This window comes from Biomphalaria glabrata, chromosome 14, assembly GCF_947242115.1.
Source record: "Biomphalaria glabrata chromosome 14, xgBioGlab47.1, whole genome shotgun sequence".
NCBI lineage: Eukaryota > Metazoa > Mollusca > Gastropoda > Planorbidae > Biomphalaria > Biomphalaria glabrata.
Window position 1 is genome coordinate 1,959,058 of NC_074724.1, and position 6,616 is coordinate 1,965,673.

Consider the following 6,616-nt stretch of genomic DNA (forward strand, 5'->3'; position numbering starts at 1 on the left):
GTTGCAAAAAGTATTTTATTGTTTTTTTTTATTTTCTTGTTTTCTATGAATGTTAAGGTTTGTTTCATTGTTGACTCTATAGGCCTCGTTCTCCACATTCACTTTTCTTTGATTAACTTTCTTTTGTTCCAAGTCCATGTACAAATGCTGGTCCATAATGAATTTATTTCCATGGACTAGAATACAATAGTGTTTTATTGACGTGATTTCATCTTCACCAAAGAAATGTTTGATCCCGCAATGGTGACACATTGATGGACAGTAAATTCATTTGTGGAAAATTGTATTCTGCAACAACGAAGATATGGTAAACAGCATCTAGTTTTGAATAACCATTATATAAAACAAAATAACAACAACGAAGAAGAACAAATAAAAGAACATGTCTACTTTCCAACAAGGAGGATACATTTACTAAAGGTGCCCTATGTATCATCTGGATGTATGCCATTGTTTATATTCGTCAACCATACATTTTTTTTTTCATTGAGTATTAAAATTACAATCGTCTCATAATTTGTTTGGTAATAATGTAATTTGAGTAATGTCACTTACCATCACCCCCACTTGTGTAAATCTATATCCACTATGGGACAAATATACTTGTTACAACACATTAGAAACAAGAAAACAACAGATTCGATAAAAAAAAATTGCCACCCCCCAATTTTCTTATGGACTTACGCGACCACCGGCAAAAGGGGTCGCGACTCACAGGTTGAGAACCCCTGGTTTAGAGGATCAAATGTTGTGTTGGGTTGGGAGTGGCGATATAATGCGGCCAGTTTAATGGACGGATTGAAAACTGTTCCGGGCAGGGCACACACACACACACACAAAGATCTCAACTATTTCAATCGTAGCCAGGCACACACACACACACACACACAAAGATATCAACTATTTCAATAGTAGCAAGGCACACACACACACACACACAAACACAAACTAAATCATCTATTTCAATCGTAACAAGGCACACACACATACACACAAAGATATCAACTATTGCAATCGTAGCCAGGCACACACACACACACACAAAGATATCAACTATTTCAATCGTAGCAAGGCACACACGCACTCACACACACACACAAAGATATAAACTATTTCAATCGTAGCAAGGCACACACACACACACACACACCAACACAAAATATATGATCTATTTCAATCGTAACAAGGCACTTACACATACACACACAGATATCAACTATTTCAATCGTAGCCAGGCACACACACACACGCAAACAAAAAGAGATCAACTATTTCAATCGTAGCCAGGCACGGGTATGAGCTAGTTTCTTTATATTTGTAAGTAGGTTCAATTCACTTTTTTTCAGTGATAATGAATAGGTAGCAATAGCGAAACTTAAGAAAATATACAGAAATCTTAATCAAAAAATGAACATACTTATTATTACATAGCTGTCAAGGTCTAAAAGAAATGTCGGTTAAAGTACAAGGGAGATAACAACGTCATAAAAACTTTATTCAACATGTAACTTCTCTTAAAACTACAAGTCTTTCTGTCACTCAATTCTCTGGCTTCAATTTTCACTCTTTTATATTAAACAGCCACTGCGACGTACTTTCTCGTGGATACATCAGAATAATTCAGTCAAGATAAACAAATTATTCACCATAATCTAGACAGCCAATCGAAACACAGACACACACACTCCTGTGGAGTCGAAAATACAAATATCTGTAATAATAAAAGCCATTGTGGTTTCTATTTCAGGAGAGTTTTATGTATTTCTTAAATGCGCGAATGTTAAGACCAATTTCTTCATTTATAATATAGATTTTAATTACTAGTATTAGCAGTACAATTTCTAGGTAGGACTAATGAATGTTTCAATTGTTATTTCTTTGGAGACTTTTAGTTCCACAGCAAATTATGTACATGTTTAGTTCTCTCATCTTGTGATACTCGAAATTGTGACATACAGTGCTGGATTTACCTATAGGCAACATAAGCTATGGGCAACATAAGATATAGGCAACATAAGATATGGGCAACATAAGATATGGGTAACATAAGCTATGGGTAACTGTCACAGTCTTAGTTGACATTGCATGATCTAAAGTTCACGTCATGTTAAGAGTTTAAAAGACACGTGAAATTCCTGATGTAGAAAACAGGAAGTAGAGTGAACAAAGTTGACTTTGAGTTCAGTCAAGTCAAGTCAACTCAGTAAGGTCTTGCTCCCGGTACAGGAAGGTTGGACGTTCCCTCCTGGACTGGTGGATATGTATGCATATAGCATGAGAGTCGAAGGACTAGTCATTGTTGATTAATAATATTTGAGAGTTGACTTCATTATGTGCTTATTGAATATTAAGGTATTATTCGTATTTCAATGGATATCTATGGTTGAAGCTCCAGTGTCACTAGTAGTAATTGTTCTTATTGTTACCCGCTGAGATGCGGACGTGATTTGTTGTTAACGTATTGGATACTTTTGATACCGCTGTTATGCGGATATGATTATTATTTCTTGACTTGTAGCACTAACAAGGAGTGCAGTATATTATTATTATGTTGTAAATAAAATCTTCATGTTGTCTGCTGAACGGACTTGAGTCAGTCGTATAGTGTTTGTCTCGTAACGTGTCTAGAGCACTTCAGGAAGTAAGAACCCAGTATTACACCATTCAATCAGTCTCTAATATTCGTCTTGTTATTCATTTACATTTTTGGTAGCCAGTATGTTGTGTGCTAGACACGCACGGACTCAAAACTCAACACCACTCAAGCTAATCTAGAAAAGAAAGAAGAATGGATTTATCGGCTGCAGTATTCGTTACTTTTAATCGAAACATTTAATTACGCTTACAATTAAAATCTCTATAACAATATGGACGAATACAATAGTATACAATAATTTGACAATTAGTATAAAACTAGGTTTTGTTAAGATTTTAAAACATATAAATATATGATCATGTATTACTGATAGACTTTATTTTACAAACAGCATTAAAATTGTATAGATATAATTGATCTACCAAGACTGCTAGTTTTAGATTCTAATAATTGAATTAAATTTCAATTCAAAAGTATTCGCATTCATGGAAAACCAGATTTTTCTGCACTTTAAAATTGCAATTTTAATTCTACATTTGTTGTTGTCTTTATTAGTATCATTATTGTTATTATATTACAAACGGAGGATTTATCATTCTCAGGTACTTCCATGGACGGTCTAGCTTCGTTAAAGAGAAACAATTTATTGATGATTTTATAAATGACAATTAATATTTGATTTTTTAATTAAAACCCAACTGGCATATCAAGGTTGAGCGTGAAGTGAAGAAAAAAGTATGAGATGAAAAAAAAAGTTGTTTGTACATGTTTAATATTCTACTTCTTAGTTAAAACCTCACGCAGGACGACGGGAGAGGGTAGCGTGTGTGATGCACTTATGGATTGCTTCTTTGCTACGTGTGTGTGTGTGTGTGTTATGTGATTTATTTTTCACTATAATGGTGCGCTGTTTCTAAGGACGCGATATGTTGGCGTCATTGCTTCTTTTTCTTTTGCTTGGGTCTCAGATTTTTGCTTAAATTTATAAAAAAGAAAAGCCTAAATAAGAAAACATTTTTTACTTAATTGAAACAAATATACACTTACTTTTTCTGTGATGAGTTTTGTAGATATTTTTTTATCAGTTTGATTTTTTTTCTTGCGGAACATCTTGGAGAACATCTTTGACGAGTTCTAAAAATAAATAAGAAACGGTTCAAATAATTTTTTTTTTTTACCAAACATACAAGGGCAAATAACTGAAACTTTTTTTTTTAACTTTGTTACATAAATTGGCTTTTTAATCTTCCACTTCAAGAAATGATGTACAAAAATCTGAGTACTTTGTAGACCTTGTTGTATATCATGTTTCAATTTTTTTTTTCCAGTACATTTCCAAATATTAGCTGTGAACGTTTGTTGTTACAGTTTTGAACTGAGCCCAGCCCTTTCCTTTCCTACCACCCCGACAAGCCTTATATGTCCTAAAGAGTTGTCCACACTTGCTGTGGAGGTTTGGGATTAAGTTGTCTCTAACAGAATAGTATTTTTTAAGTTTATTTTTGGACATGTGTCGGCGGAGTTTGACTAACATTAAGTTAAGAATGTAGAATTAAGTAAATTTGCAAACGATCTTAGAATCTACCAAACTTTAGTGTCTATTTTTAGTTGAGGAGAAATATTTGGAATTTCCGATTTTTTATTAGATCTATATTTTACCAAAAATGCATTTAGTCATAAAATCACAAAAATATATGTGTAGACACATATCAGTATCTGATAAGTTTGGTTTTCGCTTTACTATTTGAGTGGCGCTATACATCGAATTATAAACTCACACATGCAGATACAAACATATACGTGCTATTATAACCACACACATGCTCACCTTGTAAATCAAAAGCGGTTAAGTTTTTGACTTCTGAACCTTGGGTCCTTGGTTCGAATCTTAATGAAGACTTGTATTTTCAATTTGAAAACTCCAATGGGTACGGGTCGTTATGCTGGCCAAAAGACTCCTTTCTCGTTATATGTTGGCCCAAAAAAGCAAAAAAGTGCCTTTTTAACATTATCTGCACTTTCGTTAAACAAAAATATGATTAGCCCGGTTTTAGATATAAATCTATACAATAGCCATGGAAACCTAAATTCGTTCTACGGTTCACTATTATACTATTCTATATTAAGAGAAACGTTATATAAATAAAATAATAAAATGAAAAATGACTTTGAAATAGAATGACTAACTTTGTAAAATCTTTGTTTTTACTGACAACTTCGTGAATTCTATTTATAGAAACACGGTAATATCTTGAAGTCATTCAAGGAATTTCCGATTTTTTCTTTAATTAAACAAAATTTCCCCAGTGGTAAAACGCCTCTTAGTGTTTAAATTGATATCTACTTGTCTTCTAATTTATAAGTAGCAAATATTACAAGAGATCTCACTGGGAGGGGGGGGATGTGTGTGGCCGCACCTGGTAACTACAAAGTGGGTCAGACGTACTGGTTCTAGTCCAAATCTTTGTTCGCTGAGGCTGAGTTACAATGCGCTTCGTCAATGTGGGCCATGAAATAAATAAATGCGTATTTATTAAGGGGGATGCACAATGAAATTTCAATTTTTGTAATTTACAGATAAATAGAAAAGCTTTATGCATGACTTGATAGTACATATAGAGACATGAGTAACCATACACATTTTATGAGTGTAGCCTTTTGGGTTGCTATGGAAATGGCGGCCATCTTGAAAATAAACAATGTTTACAAAATTCTTAAAATATTCTAAAGTACTCAAAATATTTTTAATTTTTTGATTGCACCTGATAGATATTTGAATCCCATAGGTAACTGGCTAATTTTGTTTTGAAAATTATTACTGGTTTAATTTTTATGAATTTTTTAAATTTTTATTTTTTTCCGACCCCATTTTTCATCTGAGGTCACATCATTATTTTTATTTTTTAATGAAATTTATTATACATATTGAAAATTTTTGCAGCCTATTACCTATGATATACTATCAATAAACTACATGTGAAAAATTATTAGTCTAACTTATACAGAACTAAAGATTTTGAGATTCTTGTGGACAACATGCACCTAAAAATACATTTTGAGAAAAACGCATTTAAAGTTTTTAAAATGATATAAAATATTTATTGTAACCATAAAAATGAAAAAAAAGGGAATATTTACATAAAACAACATAATAGATAATAAAAAAAAACTATTCATTAAAATGGCCTGATTGATAGGTTGGACCTTCTAGAACCTCTGCCCGGTGCTCATGCTCAATTCTTCGTTTTTTCAAGTTTTTTCTCCTGGACACTAATGCGATTGATTTTCTTTTTCTAACAAGCTGTAGTTTGACATTTTGCTTTGGAATAGTAATTTGTAATTTTTTCAATTTTTGGCTTTGTAAGCCTATAATTTAGTTCTTTTTTGTTAGACATTTTTAAATTGTTCAAAGCATTAAACATTCTTTTTGAGATGTGGTTAATGCTGTCCTCTTTTAAGATTTCTACATCATATCCTGAGTTGGTAATGGCAGATGAATGCGATTTACTATCGCCATCACACAGCATCGTGCCATAAACAAGTTTTCTGGATGCCACAGAGCGCGAAAAGATTTTGGATGCTGCTGCGGCCTCCATTGCATTTGCTGAGCCACTGAAGTTTTTTTGACACATATGCTTAGAGGCATCAAAGTTTAGTTCTGCAGAGTTTGAATCACAAACATGGCAATAATTTGATAGGACTTCGGTGTCGAGTCCAGTATCAAAATCAATAACTGTGCCAATTCCTGAATGAGATGAGTGGCCCCTTTTATGCCAAGTCGAATCGAAAGAAACTGTAATAACAGGACAGCCTGTTGAACTTATTCTTTCATCTGTAGTTAGAGGTTGTGAAATGTTTCTTCCATGCACAACAGCAGATGCCCTAATCATACATTCTTCACCAGCCTCAATTATAGCAGTATTGACTATGTTAGCTAGATTGTTATAAATATTTCTGTGCATGCAGGGCATACTCATAAGTCCACAAAACCTATCAAATTTAGAATGCGAGATTCCAGAT

At 33.2% G+C, this 6,616-nt stretch overlaps 1 long non-coding RNA gene across 2 annotated transcripts; it reads right to left on the reverse strand.

Annotated features, from left to right (window-relative positions):
• Window positions 1-266: 266 nt before the first annotated feature.
• LOC129922828 (uncharacterized) lies at window positions 267-4,793 on the reverse strand. 2 transcript variants are annotated; one of them, XR_008774728.1, is made up of 3 exons: window positions 4,425-4,793; window positions 3,644-3,730; window positions 267-288 (listed from the first exon to the last, which is right to left on the reverse strand). It is a non-coding gene; the product is annotated as an uncharacterized LOC129922828 (long non-coding RNA). The 2 variants fall into 2 exon arrangements; XR_008774729.1 differs by lacking the exon at window positions 267-288 and adding an exon at window positions 2,744-2,771.
• Between the last annotated feature and the right edge of the window lie 1,823 nt (window positions 4,794-6,616).